The following is a 21,714-nucleotide window of genomic DNA, read 5'->3' on the forward strand; positions in this document are numbered from 1 at the left end:
TTGGTGGAATGGGGCCCCATTACACTGAAGCGGGGTCAGAGAAGGTTTCTTTGGGGAAGCAGAGAATTTAGGCTGATATTTGAGGGGGAATAAGGAGCCACGTGAAGAGTGAAAGAACAGCATTCTAGAACTGGCTCAGTGCCTGAGTGTGCATCGCAGGGAGTGGGGGTGGGGAGTTTTTCCAAACTATACACCCTCATTTCCCCCGCTCCTACTCGTTCAATAGGGGAGGACCATTGTTTAACATCCTTGGAGAAGTGACCTCACTTGGAAACTGGCTAGAAAAACAATCTCAGGTTCCAGTCTAGATCTACTGAGTCAGAATCTGTATTTGAATAAGACCTCTAGTCATGCATAGTAGGCACAGGGGTGTTGAAGAAGTGCTGATCCAGAGAACACCTCAAAGGTGGGACAGTGTGAGGCCAGCCCTGGGGTGGGCAGGGTTGGGGGCAGTTGCTGAAGAATCTGGATTTGATCCGAGATGGAGTGTGAGAATGTACACGTTTGTGGATGTGCCGTGTGTGTGAGTCTGTAGGTAACTCCAGCCCCAATGACCATGAGACAACTGAGGTTTTATATCTCCAGGCCATTTTCTTCCCACAAATGTGGATTACTGGGGATACATCTTTATAACACCCCTTCTTCGTACTGAAGCTGTAAGTCAAGAGGAATTTTCCAGCCTCCGGATGGGGGCAGGGACACCTCTGGCGTAAGGCAGGGTGAAGAGATCCCTTGTTCCTGACCTCCGGCAATCCATTTATCTGACCTGAGTCTCATAAGCACATACTGATGAGTCCAATCGCTTGCTAATGGTTATGAGCTGAGACCTGGGGATTTATGGCAGAGGCCTCAGTGGCCACAGACAGGAGCGGGGCTGTGTACAGGAGACCAGGCTCTGCATGGATTCAGCTCATGGAGTCCCATGCCCAAGACCATAGTGGGAACATCACCAGCTATTTCATTTGGGGCAAAGAGCCCTGCGCTGGGCAGGGGAGGTGAAATGATCTCTGACTGGGGATGTTCCAGGGATGAAGAGTGAGTGTCTGGGAAACCAGCCCAGCATGGCTGTGTGTGTGTGTGTTTGTGTGTGTGTGTGTGTTGTGGGGGGTGGATGGAGGAGGGAGTCACTGGAGAAATGTGCACTGGAATTTGAGCCTGTCAAGCTAAGTTTCAGATCCTGGCTCTGTTGTTTAGCAGTGTGTCACTTAGACAAATGGCTAGTCTCCCTGAGCCTCATTTTCCCCATGTGCAGGTGAGAATTATAATACAATTCCATAGGTTTGTGAGAATTCAGTGAGATAATGTTTGCAGGAGCTTCCCTGGCAGTCACCAGTTAAGACTCCACACTTCCAATGCAGGGGGCGAGGGTTCAAATCCTGGTTGGGGAACTAAGATCCCACATACCTCATGGCACGGCCAAAAAATAAAAACAAAACAAAACCCTAAACACTAATCGTAGATCAAGAAATTAGGTTTTGAGCTCTGCCACTAACTTGCTGGGGTTCCATCCAGCATTGGTTCTGTCCCCAGAGTCCTCACACACACACACACCCTTTCTGGGTTTCAGCTGCCCCAGAGATATTAAGAAAGGTCTAGACCCAATGTCTGTCCACACCTCCCAGCTTTGATGTTTCGTGGTTCTAACAAGGACTTCTTGAGTTGGAGAGCTGGATGGCTATGCCTCATACTGGCCATATGGAGTATCTGCCACTGTGGCCTCAGAGACCAAGGTAGGGGTGGGAGCTGAGCAGAAACAGCACCCCCCTTTAGTGGTGCATTCCTGTGTGCACTGTGCTGGGCACTATAGTGGGGAGGTCTGGAGCAAGAGGTGTGAAAGGCCCAACAGAGGGTAGGAGGCCAGGAGGGAATGGATAGAAATGCCTAAACCATTTGTGCCTTTTGCACAAAATAGCCTCCTCCCTTCTCTTCTCACCTCCTCCCCACCCAAGACACAGAGGGCACTCACAGTCACAGCAGACCCTAACTCCTAGCAGAACTAGTCTCACACAGAGTCTGACCAAATGGGGTAGAGAACACCCACCGCTCAAACGACATGGGTAGAAACCTATGGATTCCTATACCACAGTGCACAGCAGGGTCCTCAGCCCTTCCCCTATCCCTTCATCCCACACTGGGAACAGTCTGGAGCCAGTCTCTGTGGGAAACAGACATTAACACTGAACCAGACTCGCAGACCCTGCCTCTCTTCCATCCTCTGGCCCCCTTCCCCAAGTGTTAGCTTTCTGATCTGCAAACCCTGGAGACCTCTAGGACAGAGACAGCTGTCAACTCAATGCTGTTTACTGAGCACATATTATATACTTGGGCCTCGGCCAGAGCAAGGACTGAGGAAGAAATTTAGACCTGATCCCTTTCCTCAAGTTGCCATAGCCCAGTGGAGGACAGATTTTCAACAGTAATGGGAAAACAGAGTGCCAAGGGTCAGTAATGTACATACAGGACAACAGGTAGCCAACCCATCCTTGAGAGAAGGGGTGAAGTGAAAGGAAGATATTTGAGCTACTTTGTAAAAATGTTTGTTATGGAAGATTGAGAACACCTACAAAAGTGGAACACTATGGTACGCCACTGTATCCTCATCACTAGGTGCAGAAAGGATCACTTCTGGTTCAGTTCAGTTCAGTTCAGTAGCTCAGTCATGTATGACTCTTCCAGACCCCATGAACCACAGCATGCCAAGCCTCCCTGTCCATCACCAACTCCCAGAGTCCACCCAAACCCATGTCCATTGTGTCAGTGATGCCATCCAACCATCTCATCCTCTGTTGTCCCCTTCTCTTCCTGCCCTCAATCTTTCCAAGCATCAGGGTCTTTTCCAATGAGTCAACTCTTCGTATCAGGTGGCCAAAGTATTGGAGTTTCAGCTTCAGCGTCAGTCCCTCCAATGAACACCCAGGACTTATCTCCTTTAGGATGGATTGGTTGGATCTCCTTGCAGTCCAAGGGACTCTCAAGAGTCTTATCCAACACCACAGTTCAAAAGCATCAATTCTTGTGCGCTCAGCTTTCTTTATAGTCCAACTTTCACATCCATACATGACTACTGGAAAAGCCATAGCCTTGACTAGACGGACCTTTGTTGGCAAAGTAGTGTCTCTGCTTTTTGATATGCTGTCTAGGTTGGTCATAACTTTCCTTCCAAGGAGCAAGTGTCTTTTAATTTCATGGCTGCAATCACCAATCGCAGTGATTTTGAAGCCCAGAAAAATAAAGTCAGCCACTGTTTCCACTGTTTCTCCATCTATTTGCCATGAAGTGATGGGACCAGATGCCATGAAGTGATGGGACCAGATGCCATGATCTTCGTTTTCTGAATGTTGAGCTTTAAGCTAACTTTTTCACTCTCCTCTTTCACTTTCATCAAGAGGCTCTTTAGTTCTTCACTTTCTGCCATAAGGGTGGTGTCATCTGCATATCTGAGGTTATTGATATTTCTCCTGGCAATCTTGATTCCAGCTTGTGCTTCTTTCAGCCCAGCATTTCTCATGATGTACTCTGCATAGAAGTTAAATAAGCAGGGTGACAATATACAGCCTTGATGTACTCCTTTTCCTATTTGGAACCAGTCTGTTGTTCCATGTCCAATTCTAACTGTTGCTTCCTGACCTGTATACAGGTTTCTCAAGAGGCAGGTCAGGTCGTCTGGTATTCCCATCTCTTTCAGATCATGGGGTAACTATTCTTCTGCCCCCTCCATACCCCAGGGGCACCATTACTTTGGATCTTGCTGGAGGAAGAGCCAAGTGCAGGAGGAACACTGTAGACAGAAGGGAATGCAATGCCCAGAGCCACTAAGCAATTCCTCTGACTATGCATCAAATTCAGGCTGGACCAGTAGGGCCAGAGCTGTGTCGTAGCACACGTGCCTCTGAGCCATCTTTCACAAGTGTGACTTGTCACTTTATGGAACTAGGAGTCTCTCGAGGCAAGTCTTCTTCAGAGCCAAGGAAGCGCAGAGCAGACCCGTTGAGAGCTGGGAGGGAGGCGAGTACCGGGATGAGGCCTCGCGGAGGCAAAGGCCGCAGGGCCTTGGCGGTCTGGATCGCGAGGGACTTATGCACACCGGCACTCATGGGCACGACGGGCGCAGCCGGGCCTTCCGCCCCGCGTCGGCGGCGCGCGGCCTTAAATATTACCCCGGAGTTTTCAATTATCTCTTCTTAATGGATTTGCAGGGGCTCTTTCATCAAGCGCGGGGTGGCTGGGTGTGGGGGTGTAGGGAGCGCGCGGCGAGGGCTGGAGCTGGGAAAATGGCCCATATTTCAATATTAAAGCCCTTTACGATCGTCAGCAGCATGAAAGATGCTGCAAATAAAACGGAGCCGCCCGCGCCAGCCTCTCCATCTCGCAAGTTTTAATTAACGCTGAGGGGGAGGCGGCTGCCGGGCGGGGTCGGAGCCGGGCCATGAGCGGATCGCGGAGCTTCGTGGATCCCCAGGTCCGAGCGAGAGCAGTAGGGATCCCGCCCGCATGGAGGGCCCGGCGGGAAATGCCAGCAGAGCTGACGGAGGCGAAGGGGTCCGGGAAGAGATGGGAAGGTTTCTGGGCGTCTGACCAGAAACAAACACCGTGCAACTGAAGGCAAATGGCTCGTGTTATTAAAGGGGCGGGGGCCCAGCCCTCCTCAGCGTCCTTCCTTCTTCCTCTCAACAGCAGCCCCCAACTACAGCAATCCCAAATTGGATCCCCACCCCACCCTGTCCCCGCCCGCCTCCCCCCACGGTTGCCTGCCGCCCCAACTCTGCTGGCCTGTGGCCCTCGTTTCGGGGAGGCGGACACGCTTCCTGTGACCCAGCGGCTCCGGGCCCCGCCCCTCACGGCTCCTGCCCGGGACGTCTGCTTTCTCCATCACTCTCCTGGAGGGCCCCGTTCTCCAGGCGCGGGGCAGCGCTCACAGAAGCGCCACTGTTCTGCCTTGGCAGCGGCCTGGCCTGACAGCTTGTGCCTGAGCAGCAGACCCATCCGTCAGGCGGGAAGGATGGAGCGACGTCCGGCTGCCCGCTCTGAGGACTCCCCTGGGAGCCACCTCTGGCCTTCGCCCAGACTCCTCTCTTCCCCTCTCCCCACTCCCCCAACCCCATCCGGAACTGCCCGCTCGGTTTATATGAGTACCTATGTCGTCTCTCCTCACTCCCCTCTCACCTTACACTTCGGGCCTGGAGGCTGAGGCCCAGGAGAACCACCTCTCACGGGTCACATTTAAAGGCCCTTCCCCTACCAGTATGTTTCTTCATCGGAGAGCATAACTTTGGCTTAAAAGGATCCAGGGATCTCAGTGGACCGCAACCAAAGTTAAATCAACCAACTCAGGGCTTAAACCGAGGACTTTGGCAAACTCTTTAGAGTGGAGGAATTCGAAAAATAATACAAATAATAAGACACGGTCTTTATTCCAGGGTACTTTTGTTGTTGTTATCATTGCTGTTTAGTCTTTAAGTCGTGTTCAACTCTTTTGCGGCCCCATGGACTGTCCGGCCCCATGGACTGTCCGTCCGTATGACCCTCTGTCCATGGGGTGGCAGAAGAGTGGGACACGACTTAGTGACTAAACAACAACAAAATTGTCTACGGACTTTCCCCGGGCCAGAATATTGGAGTGAGTACTTTATGCCTCCTCAGATGTTTTGCAGAAATCAAGTGCACTTCTCATTGTACTAAGGAGCTTGCAAGCACCAGATGACAAATTCTAGGTTAAAACAACAACAAAAGAAAACATCCTCTTCTGCTTTCTCTTGGTATGTGCTGTTTTCTTCTTGTCAGTTTGCAAGGATCATCTATTAAACCTGCCTAAAATAGTGCATGGTTAGAGACAGAACTCACACAACTCTATGGAGGAACAAGTACAAACTACAGATGCTTTTGGGATTAGAAAGAAGGGCTGAAAATTAAATTTCCTTGGGCTCTTTGATGATGCTAGAGATTGAAGTGAGTGGGGAGGGGCCCTGAAACAACCCCTTCTCTGAAGGAGTTCACCCACATTTGGGGTGATCAGTAGGAGAGATATCGGGACCCAGCGACTTGTCTAGCACTTTCTGTTGTCCCGTTAGAATGTTTGAATCTATGGTCATTGAAGGCAGGAAGGGTCCCACAGCTTCAACCACCAGCCCTAACACAGTGGGGAGAAGAGAGAGAAGCAAAAGATTCTCTCCTCTACCCAACTTGTAAGGGGAGAAACCAAGTTCCAGTCACTCAAATGGGGGAGCTATTATTGAGCACGTACTATGTGCCAAGCACTATACAAGGCACTGAAGATCCAGAGATAATCAGGGCATAGTCCTTGTCAACAAGATACTCACAGTCTAGTAACAGAGACCACTCATTCATTAAGAAAAAAAGTCTTGAGCACCTACGATGGGCCAGGTAAAGTTGCAGGCACTAAAGATGCAATAGCAAACAAACAGACTTGGTCCTTGCCTTCTTGGAGCGCAAGACTTGATACAGGAAGCAGGTTCATAATAGGCAGTTAGAATTCAGGGTGATGTGTGCTATGAAGGGGAAGGGAAAGTTGCCATTGAAGGCATATAAGGGGCACCTACTCTGGTCTGTGAGGGGGCATGCAAGGAGGATGTGGGGAAGCAATACCAAAGTTATCCCAAAGGGTGCATGGAAATCAGGGACAGATCAGCTCAGCATGGCAGGGTGTTCTGGGCCAGTCTGTCCAGCATCCCACCAGGAGCTGTGGTCAAATCAGGCTCGGGTCGTTTCTTCCCTCTAGGCAGGGGATGGCACTGGTCTGCACTAAGGCAGCTCTTCCGGCAGCAGCAGGGAACACCAGATGATAATCCTAACAAAGCCAGACCAGGGAATGAGGTTATCAGTTTTCCTTTTTCTGCTGGGAAGCTTCTGCCTCAGGGCTGGGTTATTTAGGGGAGAGGGGAGGGCAGGAAGGCTCTGTGGAGGGTCTTAACTCTTTCCACCTCCTTCTCACTGATAGCAGTTTTGAAACAAACCAGATTTTAAATAAAAAGAAACAGGTGATCTGTCTCGCTAGCTGCAGTGAAATACAAACCAGGTCAGTTAAGAATTGTCTTTCCCGTACTGTTTCTACCTTCCCAGTTCTAACCAGCTTGCTATACCAACCAGGGGGCAGGGGTGAGGTAGCAATCAAGAAAGGGTATTCGGGAGAAGAGAGCAGCCTTGATGAAGGCCCAGGGGCCAGGGCACCTGTGGCATCTTTGGGAAACGGCCAGTCCTTCATTGTAAAGAGTAGGTTGAAACAAGTTTATGAAGGCCCAAGATAGTAGTCTTTTAAAGGAGTGGGGACAGTGAAGGACTCCTGAGGATTTTATGGTTTAAATTTTGAAAAGTTTTTGTATAATTTAAGAAAATAGAATAATGTCACACTCTTGTACCCACCATCCAGACTTCAGGTTTTATTAAGCTACTACTGACATTTCATCAACTTTGCTTTGGAATTTTTTTAAATAAAATAAACAGGTCATGACATAAAACTGAAGCTCCTTTTTCCGCTCCTAGTACCACTCTCCTTCCTACCCAAGGTCCCACCATCATAAATTCCTTGTTTTGTTTTTTTAACCGCATACATAGATCCATGAATAGCATACTATATTGCTTCAGTGCTTCTTAAAAAACCATCCAATTGTTATGACATAATTTACAACTTGATTTTTTCACTCTGAATTTTTTAAAGTTAAGTCTTCATTTGAGGTTTTGGCAAAGCACCAACAAGGGTAGACTTGGGTTTGTAAGACCATCCTGGTGACTAACCAGAGGGTTCCAGGTGATGGGGAGTACTGAGGACAGTAACAGCAGAAAAGAGGGTAACACACTCTGAAAGTGGAACCCACACATCAGGTCACTGATTCACAAGCTGATAAGGGCAGGGATTTGTTTTGCACCTGGTGGTCTTCAGCACCATGAACAGGGCCTGCCTCACTGAAGATGCTCAGTAAGTATTGGCTCAGAGAGGTTGATGGGATGGAGGAATCCAGGATGACACCCAGATTCCCGGCCCAACATGACTGACCCGATGATGGTTCCAGCCTCCAAGATGAGGGTCCCAAGAGGCGAAGCTGGATTGCTGAGAAAGGTACATCCAGAAACCGTCTTTCTGGGCAAGAGGCAATGAGACAGCCACGCACAGGAAGGCTAATGTTAGGGAACAGACCAGACTTCCGGTTCTCAGGATTGCTGGCTATGAAGGATTTGGAGGGACCCAGAAGTTGCAGGGGGAAAGTTTCAGTCCTTCTAGGGCTGAAAAAACAAACAATTCAAAAAAGTAGTTTCCTCAGAAGGCGAGGAGTGCAGGACCCAGCTTCTGCATTACCCACAATGAGAGTTTTGCTGCCCTCTGCGCGGTGGGTACCCACAGCCCATTAGCTAAGGCAGAGGAGGAGGAAGAAGGTGTAATAAGTGATTCTAGAATCATAAAGACCTGTCAGACGCCCACACTCCTAACTTTGCTCCCACTCCATATTCATCAACAAGATGGACGGGCGGGGTGCTCACAATTGCTTCCTAGGGACTTATTCTTGACCAAATCCAATCTCTCTATTCAGAGAAGGATGTGAAATATAACCTGCTTTCCTGCTCTTAAGACCCAGAGTTCTGGCCACCACCTCGAAAGGCTACCCTCTGCAGAGAGCTCCCCCAAAGCCACTGCCACCCCTCCCTTTCCTCACCTCCGCACCCCCTGCCCCATCCCAGCCATTACCTACTCTCTGCTGCCAATTCCGTCTCTACACAGAGACCTGCTCAGTCTCATTTTTCTCCTCCTCTGACTCACTGCCTTCCCCTGGAAGCCTCCCCTGCCTGCCCTTTCTCTGCCCCCAGCACCAGTTTCCTGAACTGACTCTGCCAGCTCAAGGCTTCATGCTTATCTGTCTCAGATCCTCTTTTTAGACCCTCACCTGGCCTCAGAGGTCTTTGGGACCTGGGTATGGCTAAGTGGCCTTTTCCCACATCATCCCTGGGTTTAGGGGGGCAGAAATACTTTTACCATCCCCACTGCCCTTCTCAGGGTGGGGTGGGGGGACCAGAAGCTCACTTTAGTTTTGTCTGGTCTGGCAGAACAAGGCATTTCCTCCTCTCAGAAATGGAGCTAAGTCACTCAATTCTCTTTCCTGAGAGTATTTGCAATTTAGACTTGTTCTTTATTCAAAGAACTTTTAATGTCATGAAGTAGTGGAGTAGGTGAGAGAAAAATCTTGACCCTGGTCAGCCCAATTCTCTAAGAGCCTGTCATTTTATGGGGTGGTGGGATCCGCCTGGATCCAATCCTTAGAGTCACCCAAGGACCAATCCAACGATCCTCAAACTGGGCTGTGGCCAGTCCCCTTCCACCTTAAACTTGGGCAGGCTTCTGATATTTTTTTTTCTTTCTTTTTAAAAGTTTAATTTATTTATCATTTATTTCTGGCCGTGCTGGGTCTTTCTTGCTGCTTGGGTTTCTCTCCGGTTGTGGTGCTCAGGCTTCTCATCGTGGTGGCTTCTTTTGTTGCAGAACTCGGGCTCTGGGGCACACGGGCTTCGCTAGTTGCAGCCCTTGGGCTCAGTGGCTGCGGTTTCCTGGCTCCAGAGCACAGACTCAATAGTCATGGCACACAGGCTTAGTTGCTCAAGACATGTGGGATCTTCCCCAACCAGGGACCCAACCCTTGTCCCTGGCATCGGCAAGCAGATTCTTTACCACTGAGCCACCAGGGAAACCAAGGCTTCTGATTTTTATCAGAATCATGAGAAACGCTGGACTGGAGGAAACACAAGCTGGAATCAAGATTGCCGGGAGAAATATCAATAACCTCAGATATGCAGATGACACCACCCTTATGGCAGAAAGTGAAGAGGAGCTAAAAAGCCTCTTGATGAAAGTGAAAGAGGAGAGTGAAAAAGTTGGCTTAAAGCTCAACATTCAGAAAACGAAGATCATGGCATCCGGTCCCATCACTTCATGGCAAATAGATGGGGAAACAGTAGAAACAGTGTCAGACTTTATTTTGGGGGGTTCCAAAATCACTGCAGATGGTGCTGCAGCCATGAAATTAAAAGACGCTTACTCCTTGGAAGAAAAGTTATGACCAACCTAGATAGTATATTCAAAAGCAGAGACATTACTTTGCCCACAAAGGTCCGTCTAGTCAAGGTTACGGTCTTTCCAGTGGTCATGTATGGATGTGAGAGTTGGACTGTGAAGAAGGCTGAGCGCCGAAGAATTGATGCGTTTGAACTGTGGTGTTGGAGAAGACTCTTGAGGGTCCCTTGGACTGCCAGGAGATCCATTCTGAAGGAGATAAACCCTGGGATTTCTTTGGAAGGAATGATGCTAAAGCTGAAGCTCCAGTACTTTGGACACCTCATGCGAAGAGTTGACTCATTGGAAAAGACTCTGATGCTGGGAGAGACTGGGGGCAGGAGGAGAAGGGGATGACCCAGGATGAGATGGCTGGATGGCATCATGGACTCGATGGGACGTGAGTCTGAGTGAACTCCGGGAGATGGTGATGGACAGGGAGGCCTGGTGTGCTGTGATTCATGGGGTCGCAAAGAGTCGGACATGACTGAGTGACTGAACTGAACTGAATACTCCCTACAGAAGTTGTTTTTTAGTTGCTCAGTCGTGTCCAAGTCTTTGCAACCCTATAGAATACCACGTTGCCACTCTGAACAGAGAGTCACACTATGCAGACTTCCACCTTAAACAGGAGGTGGCTCAGCATCACTCCCAGAGTCCTTTGACTTGCCCAGTGATTTGAGGATCTTCCTTAGTGGGGAAACTCTGGGGACTTTTTTCTCTCCTCTTTTTCACCTGGACTCTTAACATTTCTCTACAATCAACATGTATTATTTACACTACATGGCAGAAATCAACACAGTGTTGTAAAGCAATTATCCTCCAATGAAAAAGAAATAAATTTAAATTTCAAAAAGAATAGAGAAGAAGGTAGGATTTTAGAAAGAGCAGAAGTTAGCCATGGTGGCAGCAGCTGCTGGGTTGGTTACAGAGCCCCAGGTAGGTGTGACCTGTGGGTGTTCTATAATTGGTCAAGGGACACTCCAGGGCCTTTTGGGAATATGAAAGCCCTGGACCCTGGGCAGCCCCAAGGCTGGGCCAATAGAGGGCACCCGCAGAGGACTAGAGTGGGTCCTAGGAGGAAAGGAAGAGAGGAAAGAGTCCATGAGACCTGGAGGGGCAAATCCCTCCCACGGTCATAAAACTTAAAAGTATCCAAGTGTTTGGCAGCCCCTGGGTTTTTCCTTAAGAATCCAACCAATGTTAAGTATTCTGCTTTGCCATCTTCTATAAAGTGTAACTTTTCACAGGGTTTATGGTTAGTGGTTTGGCTTGTAATTATTAAACAGGAAGGAATCAGAAATAAGTTGTCATAAATTTAAATTGAATACTTTGTGTTCTTAATGCTAAACTTGAAGGTTAAGCTGTGGAAACAATTGTGTTTGTTTTACTCTTTTAAAGAGTGACTAAATCGGAAATCCTGGCTCTTGTCCAGGCTCTGTCCCTGACACGAGGATTCTCAAGCTTTTCTGCCAAAGTCCTTTTAATACTAGAGAAGAATGAATTGGACCCCAGTGGTCTGGGAGCTCAGGCTTCCCTGGTGGCTCAGCAGTAAAAGAATCCACCTGCAATGCAAGAACTGAGAAGATAGGGTTCGATCCCTGGGTCGGGAAGATCCCCTGGAGGAGGACATGGCAACCTACTCCAGTATTCTTACCTGGAGAATCCCATGGACAGAGGAGCCTGGAGGGCTACAGTCCATGGGGTCGCAAAGAGTCAGATATGACTGAAGCGACTTAGCACACACGCATGGCCTGGGGGCTCAGCTTGAAGGGCCCTCACCAAGGACCAAATTCTTTTGATGCTTTAAATTTTAGCTTTAAAATTGTGCAAAATTTGCATTCTATTATAGAGTATATATATGTTTTCTCATAGTATATTTTTTATGGCTTCATGTCTTCATATAAAAATGACATTTGCCATCAAATAACCTCTGTGGTCCTCAGGGAGGCTTCTCATGTATCCTGTGATACTCCCACCAAGCGGCTTCTATACCCCAGGTGAGAAATGCTTCCGTGTGTGCCCTGCTCCCCTAGGAAGTCCCTTCTTGATTTGATTTTTCATTTGTCACACTCCCTGCCACTGTCCCAGGTTATAGCTCTAATGACTACATTTAGTGAGCACTTACTATGCACCAGGCTCTGGTGCCAAATGCTTTATATGGATTACGTCATTTAAATTCTCAAACCACCTGAAACTCGGAGAGGTGAAGTGACTTGTCTAAGGTCACAGAGCTGTCAAGTGGCAGAGGGAAGGTTCAACCACCGCTTGCTTGGAGTCAAGCAGGCCGAGGCCACTTGCCACCTTCCGGCTGCAGCACCTGGCTGAGTAGCAGCGTCCTGAGGAAGGAGACAGCTGTGGGACACCTGGGAAAAGCAGAGGTTTAGTACAGGAGTCAGAAAAGCCAGGTTTAGGTTCAGCTCGCCCCTGACTAGCTAGATTCTTGAGGGATCCTCTAAGCTTCGGGGTCCTCATCTATTAAATGGGATGAAATAGTTTGTGAAAAGGACAGTGGAAAAAAAAAGGTGAGTCTTGGAGTCTGTATCTTAGATTCCTTTCTTGCGCCTTTCTTCCTTTGGTGACTCTCTGGAAGACACCAAATCTCTAAGCCTCTGAATGTGGAAAATGACTTTCACCTCAAAGGACTGCTATGGGGATTAAAAACCATATGTGTAAAAAACCTGGGACAGAGTTTGGCATGCAGTAGTTGCTCAGTAAATGCTCTCCAAGATTAAACCTTACCATAGTATCAGTGGTAGTATCCATATTAAGAAATTGTGATTATTAAAATGAGGGGGAAATGTGAAAGAGAAACAACAAACCAAAAGATAAATCCCTTAAAAATAAGGAACTGGAGAAGGGTCTGCCTTAAGGCGCCCTTGAATAGCTCTGCTGGTTGCAGGCCTAGAGCTGCCTTTCACTGAGAAACCTTTAACATTAGTCAAAACCAGAGAAGGAGACACATCATGGTTTTGAGCAGGGGGGCTTGGTCTGTTTTTACCACGTTCTTTTTCCATGTCTACTCCATGATCCCAAAAGAAACATGCCTTTAACTCATTCCTACCACACCGGTGCCAGGCGCCCAGAACACCCGCATACAGGCCTCTCTGAGGAAAGACACTGAACCTCCCTCTGCCAGCCAGCCTGCAGGACAAAGCCAGACTGTGTGCCAAGAGAGATTCTCAAAGTCTCCACCAGGTTTAACATTGACTAAGTCTGACTCTGTGATTTGACCAACAATCCCTTAGTGTGGGCAGGATCCCACAAGACCACTTGAGGGTGTCTTGACTCCCATTAAAGGGGGCCCCCGACTTGGTAGCCACACAGGGGTACTTCCCAAAGTCCAAGTGATGGGGACTCTCTCTGAAGGGACCCCAGGCTTCAACCCAAGACCACCTTTCATCTCCCCATCAGGCCCTCACAGTCTGGCCCTCAGGGAGTTTGCCAAAGCAGGTATGGCTTCCTGGGTGGCCAAGACGCTGTGGAGGGGGGCTCTGCTCTCCCTGGGCCTTTCCCCCTTAAGCTGGTGTCCCAGGCACCTCTCCCAGTTTGGAAAGCAGATTATTTATGGTTTATTTTTGACACCAGATCATCGCTGCCCAAGTTTCATCAATTTGTCACTGTTTTTATTGTCAGCAATTGCCCATAACTGGAGCACATTTAAAATGTCATTGATCTTGGTATTACAGTGTCATAATCTGACAGTAATAGGTGTAGCCAGCACAGGAAGCCCAGGCCCTGAGATTGATGGTGTTCAGCACACCAATTATATTCTGTCCATCTAAGTGATAAAAGAGTACGTAGGAGGCATTCAATAGATAAATTAGATATCGCTCCCAATTATGTCCCTTTATTTTATGGAGTCATGTGTTCCCTTTAGAACCTTTTTTCTTCATTTGGCTTGTAAAGGGGTGCTACTTGACCCCCAAAGACGAGGGTTGCTCCCCTGCCTGCCCCACTTTGGGTTTAACCCTGAATCCCTCCCTACCTTCTAGAAGTTTCTCAGCTGGGCTCTCCCTGGAACTCAGCTGGGAACCTCCCCAGCACAGCAAGTGGTCACAGGTGTTAAGGGAAGGAGCTGGAGGTACTCGAGTGTCTGGTGGGGGGGCGGGTTGGACCAGGCCTTCGGGAAGGACTGGGAGAGCTGGTGACATTTTTCCTTCAGGTGACTCTAACCAAATAAATGAGATTGGGAGAGGAGCATTCAATGGGTTAGGGTCCTCCAGCCCTAACACGAGTGCCTTCAGATTAGGCAGTGGCCTTCAGATTAGGACAACTAGTTAATTGTTACGGCTGACGAGGAGAAAGTCAGTCAGGAAGCTTTCTGTCTTTAGGAAGTGAATTCATCCATACCCCTGCCTCCACTCTAGCTCGAGTTGAGCCAATTCAATTTCCTTGGAAGGAGACCCCAGAATCTCCCACACCCCATTCCATCGAGATTAGATGCCTTCCCCAGTTTGACAGGGGAACCTGGAGTGCTGCAGTCCATGAGGTTGCAATGAGTTGGACACGACTTAGCGACTGAACAATAAAAATAAGTCTAACTCCTGGGCAGGCAGTGGGCTCCCTGCTGGAGAACACACCCTTAAAGCGGCTCGGTTCCGAGAGGAGAACTCACCTGAGGCCCGAAATGAGAGGCAGGGGACAGAGAGAGAACAAGGGTTCACTTTCTTTGGGGCCTGGCTTATAAGAACCTTAAACTCTGAGGACAGCCTTGACCTGGCCCAGGCCCCTGTTCCCCCATCCCCCCATATCCCCCTGAAGCCAGCGGGGAACACAGAGGAGACCGAGACACCAGGTGGTAAATAGCGATCCAAGTCCATTTATTGAGCTTTGTAAGAGACAGTGTCCGTGGGCTGGGTTGTTCCCTGTAGCCTGTTGCCATCTCAACTGTTATAAATAATCCTGGCACTAAGTGTGCTGTTACACTGAAGGGAAGTTGTTCTTAGGGCGTGAAACCTGAGAATATGGGTCAGGGGAGGAGGGATGATGGGGGACAGGAGGAAGAGGTGGGGAGCCATCACCCCGAGGCTCCTCAAGTACAGTCCTGAGCTGGTGATAGATGAATTTCTGGAGCAGTGGATGGCATTTCAAGTGAAATGTTTATAGGAAATGAGTGTGATTTAAACAATGTCTTGGCCGATAAACACCAGCCAGATGGGGGGAGAGGGCCAGGCGAAGGGTGGAGAAATCAAAGGCCCAGAGGGCCCCAGTATTAAGCAGCTGTCTGAAGCGCTGCTCAAATACACACACTAGCTTTGGTCTTAACATGTTTTTAAGAGCTGGTTATGATTTCCTCGAGGGCGGCTCAGATTAAGACTGGAGTGGAGCCCCCAGCTGAGTGCCTTCAATAACTGTCCATCACATCCTCTTTAGAGTCAGCAGCCTCCTCCCCTCGGCCCAGGGAGCCTGCGACCGAGGAGGGCTGCCGGACTGCCCTGCTCACCAGCCTCTTCCTGGGCAGCCCTGAGGCCTGCTGACCTTCACACCTAGATGCTGGGCAGATTCGGGGGGACGGGCACTGAGCTCCGTGCCCAGGGAGCTCTCAGTCTTCAAGGCAAAAGAAAACATACAACCTAGAAAAGAAGAGAGAACATGAAGAGAGCAGAGGATGGAAGCCGAGGAAGGGAAAACTGTCACCAGACTCAGAATCTGGGCCCTTCTCACCACGTTGACTGCTGCCACCCTGGTCCGAGCCACTCACCTCTCACCTGGATTAGTGCCAGAACCTTTCAACAGGTTCCGTGCATCTTGACCCACCCTCCACCCCTGCAATCCATCTCAACACAAAAGACAGAAGGCCTATTTAAAATGTCAGTTCAAAAAAAAAAAAAATAAAATGTCAGTTCAGTCAGACCTGTCCTCTCCATTCAGAATAAAAATCAAACTCCTTAAGACAGCCTCCAAGGCCCTGTGTCACCGGGCCCCTCATTGCCTCTCTAATATCATCCCTTCCCCTCTTCTCCTTGTTCCTTGGCCTCCAGGCTCCACACACTTGCCTGGCACACACCTGCCCCAGGGCCTTTGCATCAGCTATTCCCTCTGCTTGGAGTTCTGTTCCCCAACATAGTTGCGGGACTAACTTACATCCTCATCTCTAGGTCTTTATTCAAATACTATATTCTCAGTGAGACCTCCTTGACTAAAATATTTAAAATTGCAGACTTCCCCTTCATCTTGATCCCTCTTTCTCTGATTTATTTTTTTCAGTAATAACTTCTACCTAATATATAATATAATTTACTTATCTAATAATGTATTGTTTATTATCTGTCTCACCCTGCTAAAATGTAAACTTGACATGGGTGGGTGTCTTTCTCTGTTTGGGTCACCAGTGTATCCCAAGAACCTAGACTAGTGCTCAGTAATAATAACTGCTTAATGAGTAAACACAAAAGATGAGATTTGGAGGGAAGGCAGGGGAAGCCATCCTAGGATGGGGTCCACTTATGTCTCATCACACTGCAGGCCATGAATGAGGACCAGAGCGGGAGGGGAGGGTCAAGGTGATGCCCACAAGTGCAAGAGTTGTGCTGGGCCATCACTAAAACTGGGGGGATTCTGTTGGCAAAGAGACTGGCCTGGATCTACCCCCTGAATCTGGGGGAAGACTTGACTTTATGTTGGAATATCATCACCTCAGTGACCAAGAAGCACTGTGGGATAATAATACCAAAGGGATGTGCCAGGCAAGAACGAAGTGATTGGAAATGATGGGTGGATGGGAATTGAGAGGTCTTCAAGGTGGGGGAGGGTGTATGTTATTGTGTATGTTCATGGAGGGAGGAAATTGAGTCGTCATCTCCAAGAGGACGTTGCATCTCCACTGAGGGCAGAAGCCAAAACCATGAGCTGCACCAAAAGTAAAAGGAATTGGAGTCAGACATCCAGGAAGACTTCCCAACAGTGCAACAGGCAGGAGAGGGAAGGCATGGAGACTGGTTCTCTGGAGAACCTGAGCAGGACCCAACTGGGTGATGCCTCAGCCAGGTGAACACTGAGGGTCCTGGGATGGCAGAGTGGGGACTTAGAGCCCTGGAAAGGGCTCCTGCCTCGGCTGGGACCCCTAACCCCTCCCTCTCACCTGCAAGGCTTCCGAGCTCCCAAGGCATGCAGTCATCTCAGCAGGGAGGGGTGGGGGAACTGAAGGTACTTGGTCCCCCCAGACCCACCAGTCCAGGTGTGTCCCTTTACCCCTCTCTCCCAAACCTCTGTGCTCAACTCAGCTTTGTGGTGGCTTTAGGGTACAAGCCAGGAGAAGGAGAAAATATCTTTGGAGGGTTCTACAAGCCAGTGGTTGCTGTGGTTAGAATGGAGAGAGGACCTGGGTGGCCTGGCAGTCCTGAGCATGTGGGAGGGAGACTTACTTGTCACTGTATAACTTTTGATGCCTTTTGAGTTCTCAACCATGTATATGTATTTCCTATTTGAAAAAAATAAGATAATTAAAATCAGACAGAAGCAATGACAACAATAATAACAACAACAAGAATAGATCCAGGGAAGTGAGACTGCTACAGCACCGAGGGGCAGTAAGGGGTCATGTGTCCAGACTGCCAGTGTCAACTCCCTCTCTTGGTCTTTAATGGCCCAGTCTCCCCCTCGACCTCTCCGTGTTATGCACAGGGCTGTGTGTATGCTACCAGTCAACCTTCGGTGAGATAATTCTAAAGCTGCATGGTCTAAAATGTCATCTTTGTCCAGGGAGTCATCTCTTTATGCAGCTCTCCTTTCTTCCCCACCCCCTCACACACACACACACCCCTGGTCTGGAGTCTGATCGCTTATCCTTCCCTTCCTGCCTTCCTCTTCTCCAGCACCCTCGACCACAAAAGTAGCTCTCCCCTGAAATCTGGCCCTGCCCCAATGAGACACGTGACCTTGAGCAAGTCATTTAACCTTTGTGCGCCTCTGTTTCTTCATCTATAATTGAGGATCGTGACCTTCCTCCCAGGGCTCTTCATGAATCCATTTGTACAACAAGCATATTTTCTGTGCCAGGTGCTGCACCCGGCACTGAGGATCACATGAGACAATGTATGTGGAGTTAGCGCAGAGACAGAGTTATTGCCATGGCTTCCTTCTTTGGATGGTTTTCTGGCCTGAGTGTTTTAACCCCCTTGACTAGCATGCCCTTGGAAGAATTCACTGTATACTCCCAACCTCTCAGCTTCCAGCACTGCTCCTGGGGTGAGGCTGACATCCTTCTCTGGATAAAGCATCAGCGGCTGCAAAAACAACCTCTTTCCCAGGCTTTTCCACTTGGAAGAGTCAGACACAACTTAGCAACTAAACAAGTCCTGAGGGCATCCCTTTGCCCACAAGAAGGAGTAATGCTGAAATTTATCTATGGCCTTTAGACTGGAGCGTCAAGAATCTCTCTCTTGTCCTGTAGGGGCCCTGTCACTGGGAGTAGGGGCTAGAAAGGGGGTACTGAGAATCTGCCCCTGTCCCAGCTCTGTTCATTTCTCTCCTCTACTGAGCCTCAGGCCTCTTCAGGAGCCAGACTCAGAGGCAGAGGCTGGGATTGGAAACTCCCTCACATTTGCCTTCCTCTGAGTATAACCTGGGCTGTGGAGAAAGATGAAACCTTCTCAAAAGACAATCCCTACCTCAGCACATATAGGAGCTGGTTTCAGAGAGAGGAAAGAGAAGTTTCCAGAGCTCTCAGAAGGAGGTTGTCCCCACTCCCTGCTTGGCCACTGACGGTTGGGTACCCCTGGAAAGGAGGAGTGTTTACTTGTAGAAAGAATGTTCTGTTTCAGTCCTGGTCATGACAAAATCCCACCAAAGTGATGATGAAGGACCACAGGGATGGAGGGATCAAGTTGAGACATATGGGGGGACTTCATGATTGTCAGGAAACAGGTTGAAGGAGAGAAGCTGGGGTGGGTTAGCAGGAACCACTCAGATACAGTCAGTCCAGAGGCAGGAGGAAGGATGGGATGATCTGAGGGCTGCCAAGGATTCAGGGATTCCATGACATTGCAGAGCTGGCAGGGACGGGAGAGGAGGCCAGAGAGATGGGCGTTCATCCGTGTCTAGAGCACAAGCCCCGTGGATAGGAACCAGGCTCTCTGGAGCCCCCCAGCATGTCAGCACCAAGGCTTATACAGGCAGACCAGGGAATCTGACTGCAGTGGACAAGTCTTTCCCTGGCAGATGGTGCCAACTCCGCACTCAGGGAAGGACAGCTGCTTTAGAGTCTCAGCCGAAAAAAGTGGTTCCAGACTGTGGGACCAGGCAGTACTTCTTCATGTTCAACCTCAAGCCTGCTGGTTTTGATCTTATGGCAACCAGTGAGGTTTGCCCATCCCCAGAAGATAAACTGAGCAGGGAAGGCTATGGGAGAGCTGGCCAAACTCTGGGCCTCACTTTCTCCCTCTGTAGAATGAGGGGCTGCGCTAGACTATTTCTAAGGTTTTTTTCACCCCTGTGTATCTGTTCCTCTTCCATTCTCTCTACTTCCTCGATTTTCTCCCCTTTTAAGTCCCTGTCTACCACTTAATGGGGCTTCCCAGGTAGCTCAGTGGTAAAGAATCCACCTACCAATGCAGGAGACTTGAGTTCCATCCCTGGGTTGGGAAGATCCCTGGAGAAGGAATTGGCAACCCACTCCAGTATTCTTGCCTGGAAAATCCCATGGACAGAGGAGCCTGGCGGGCGACAGTCCATGGGATCACTTAAGTCAGACACTGAGCAAAGAATAAACAAGTCCCACTTAATCCACTGCCTTCCCTATCTCAGTCTCTCCCCTCCCCAACCAACCCTTTCCCATTTTCCTCTTTACCCGTAAAGAGTGAGAGAGGTCACCCGAGCTGCCTTGCTCCGTCCCTGGAGCCCTGTGTGTTCTGGGTTCCCCTCCCCCACCGCTCCCCTGTCCTACTGCCCCCTTCCTCGACCTTAAGACGCCAGAGCCGGGAGACTGGAAGACCCCCTACAGCAGCCTCCGCCTTGCCCCTGCAGCGGCCCCACTGCGGGAGCCCGGGTCCCCAGCCCCCCAGCGTGGCCAGCCCGCCCCTCTCCCAGCAGCCGGTGCCGCTGCGCGCCCTCACCCCACGCTAATGCGATCTGGAGAGACCCGGGCGGGCGGCGGGCAGTCTGGCCGAGCGTCCCGGGCGGCGCTGATGGATGGTCCCCTGACAGTAATCGCGGAATGAGGACGCGCTGGCGACGCTCTCGCCCGAGGCCCCGCTGTTCGGTGAGCCCTTGAGTCCCTCCCTCCCCAGCGACGGCCTCCCAGGCGCTGTCCCCATCCCACTGGACTTTGGGGATGCCTGGCACCTCCGGGTGAAACCCGAAGCGGGGCTTTCCCTGCCCTGTCTCCTCCTCAAGGCACTGGTTTCTGTTCGGGGTTCATCCTTGGATCTACTGCTTCTGTGATTCAAGCTACCCATCTCCTTGAGCCTCAGTTTCCCCTTCTGTATAAGGGGAAATATGGTCCTTATAAGACTGGAAGGAAAGTGTTAGCAGCAAAGGAGGAAATGCTGTGGAAAATTATCACTTTTCCAGAAGTAGAAATCGATTTTTACTTTTTATTTCATGTTGCTCAGAATCATCTGGGCTAATGCAGGAAGCTGAATGAGAGTTGGGCGGATATTCACATGTAGACTGTATGTTCATACAAGAACACAGGTCACAGTGCTTAGGGCTGTCTAACAAGTGTATTTGAACGTAAAACACAATAGTATCAGTGTTGCTTCCATGTCTTAAGAAGCAGGTCAGCAGAGATATTCCTTCTGAGGTGACCACCTCAAGGCCCACCTACCCATTTAAGCCCCAATCCTCTCCAGTCTTGGGATCCCCTTCAGTCAAAGGCTGGGCTGACTGAGGGCCATGAGGAGAAGATCCCATTTGGGGAAATGTTCCTGGGCCATCTTCCAACCCCTTGCCACTCCAGGTGACCTTGAGCTCTAAGGCTCCTCTGCTCCCCCACCCCAGGGTATCCCCCTCAGGCAAGGGCCCTTTTGAGAGCTGGGGGCAAGGACCCAGAACCGATTACCATTCTGAGAGCACACCCAGACGCCTCCTCACTCCCTTTTAACCTTTCCCTCTCGTAGGAAGCCAAATTGAGTTAGTCTTGAGTTTTGATTTAATTCCCGAAATGGAGTCATAATCTGTTTAGTGTCCTTTTTCCCAAGTCCTGAGTACTGAAGTGTGTGTGGGGAGAGAGGGGGAGTTAATGAGAGAGCAGCTCTGTGGCTTGTGGAGAACCTCACACGCTTAACCTCCAAACACCACTAAACAGCAGGAGACACCAGGGCTGAGCTGCCGAAGGCCACTTCTGGTATAATGGGGATCAAAATGAGGATGACTAATACTTGTTGGGCACCTGGGAGTGCCAGTACTGAGTCAGGCACTGCCCGTAAATTTCACACTTAAGTACCACAGTTATCTTCCAGGTAGGTACCATGAATCCCTGGAGAAGGAAATAGCAACCCACTCCAGCATTCCTGCCTGGAAAATCCCATGGACAGAGGATCCTGGCAGACCACAGTCCATAGGGTTGCAAAGAGTTGGACACAATTGAGGGACTGAGCATAGGTACCATGAATAGTCCCAACTTACAGATGAAGAAACTGAGAGTGGTTAAGTAGCTTACTCCGCAGCATCCTATAGCCATTATGAAACAGCAGAGCCCAACTTTGAAACTATCAAAGACC

General features: G+C 49.6%; 1 long non-coding RNA gene across 3 annotated transcripts in view; it reads right to left on the reverse strand.

The window, feature by feature from the left end:
* Positions 1 to 14,850: 14,850 nt before the first annotated feature.
* LOC105611011 (uncharacterized) overlaps positions 14,851 to 21,714 on the reverse strand; it is a 32,132-nt gene continuing 25,268 nt past the window's right edge. Inside the window, exons 3-5 of one of the 3 annotated variants that reach the window (XR_009600221.1) lie at positions 19,601 to 19,707; positions 17,419 to 17,474; positions 14,851 to 15,627 (exon numbers count right to left, since the gene is read on the reverse strand). This is a non-coding gene — a long non-coding RNA (uncharacterized LOC105611011). Of the gene's footprint in view, positions 15,628 to 17,418; positions 17,475 to 18,663; positions 19,747 to 21,714 lie in introns of all 3 variants that reach the window. The other 2 variants (XR_009600220.1, XR_009600222.1) reach the window with 2 other exon arrangements.

This window comes from Ovis aries, chromosome 3 (assembly GCF_016772045.2).
Source record: "Ovis aries strain OAR_USU_Benz2616 breed Rambouillet chromosome 3, ARS-UI_Ramb_v3.0, whole genome shotgun sequence".
Taxonomy (NCBI): Eukaryota; Metazoa; Chordata; class Mammalia; order Artiodactyla; family Bovidae; genus Ovis; species Ovis aries.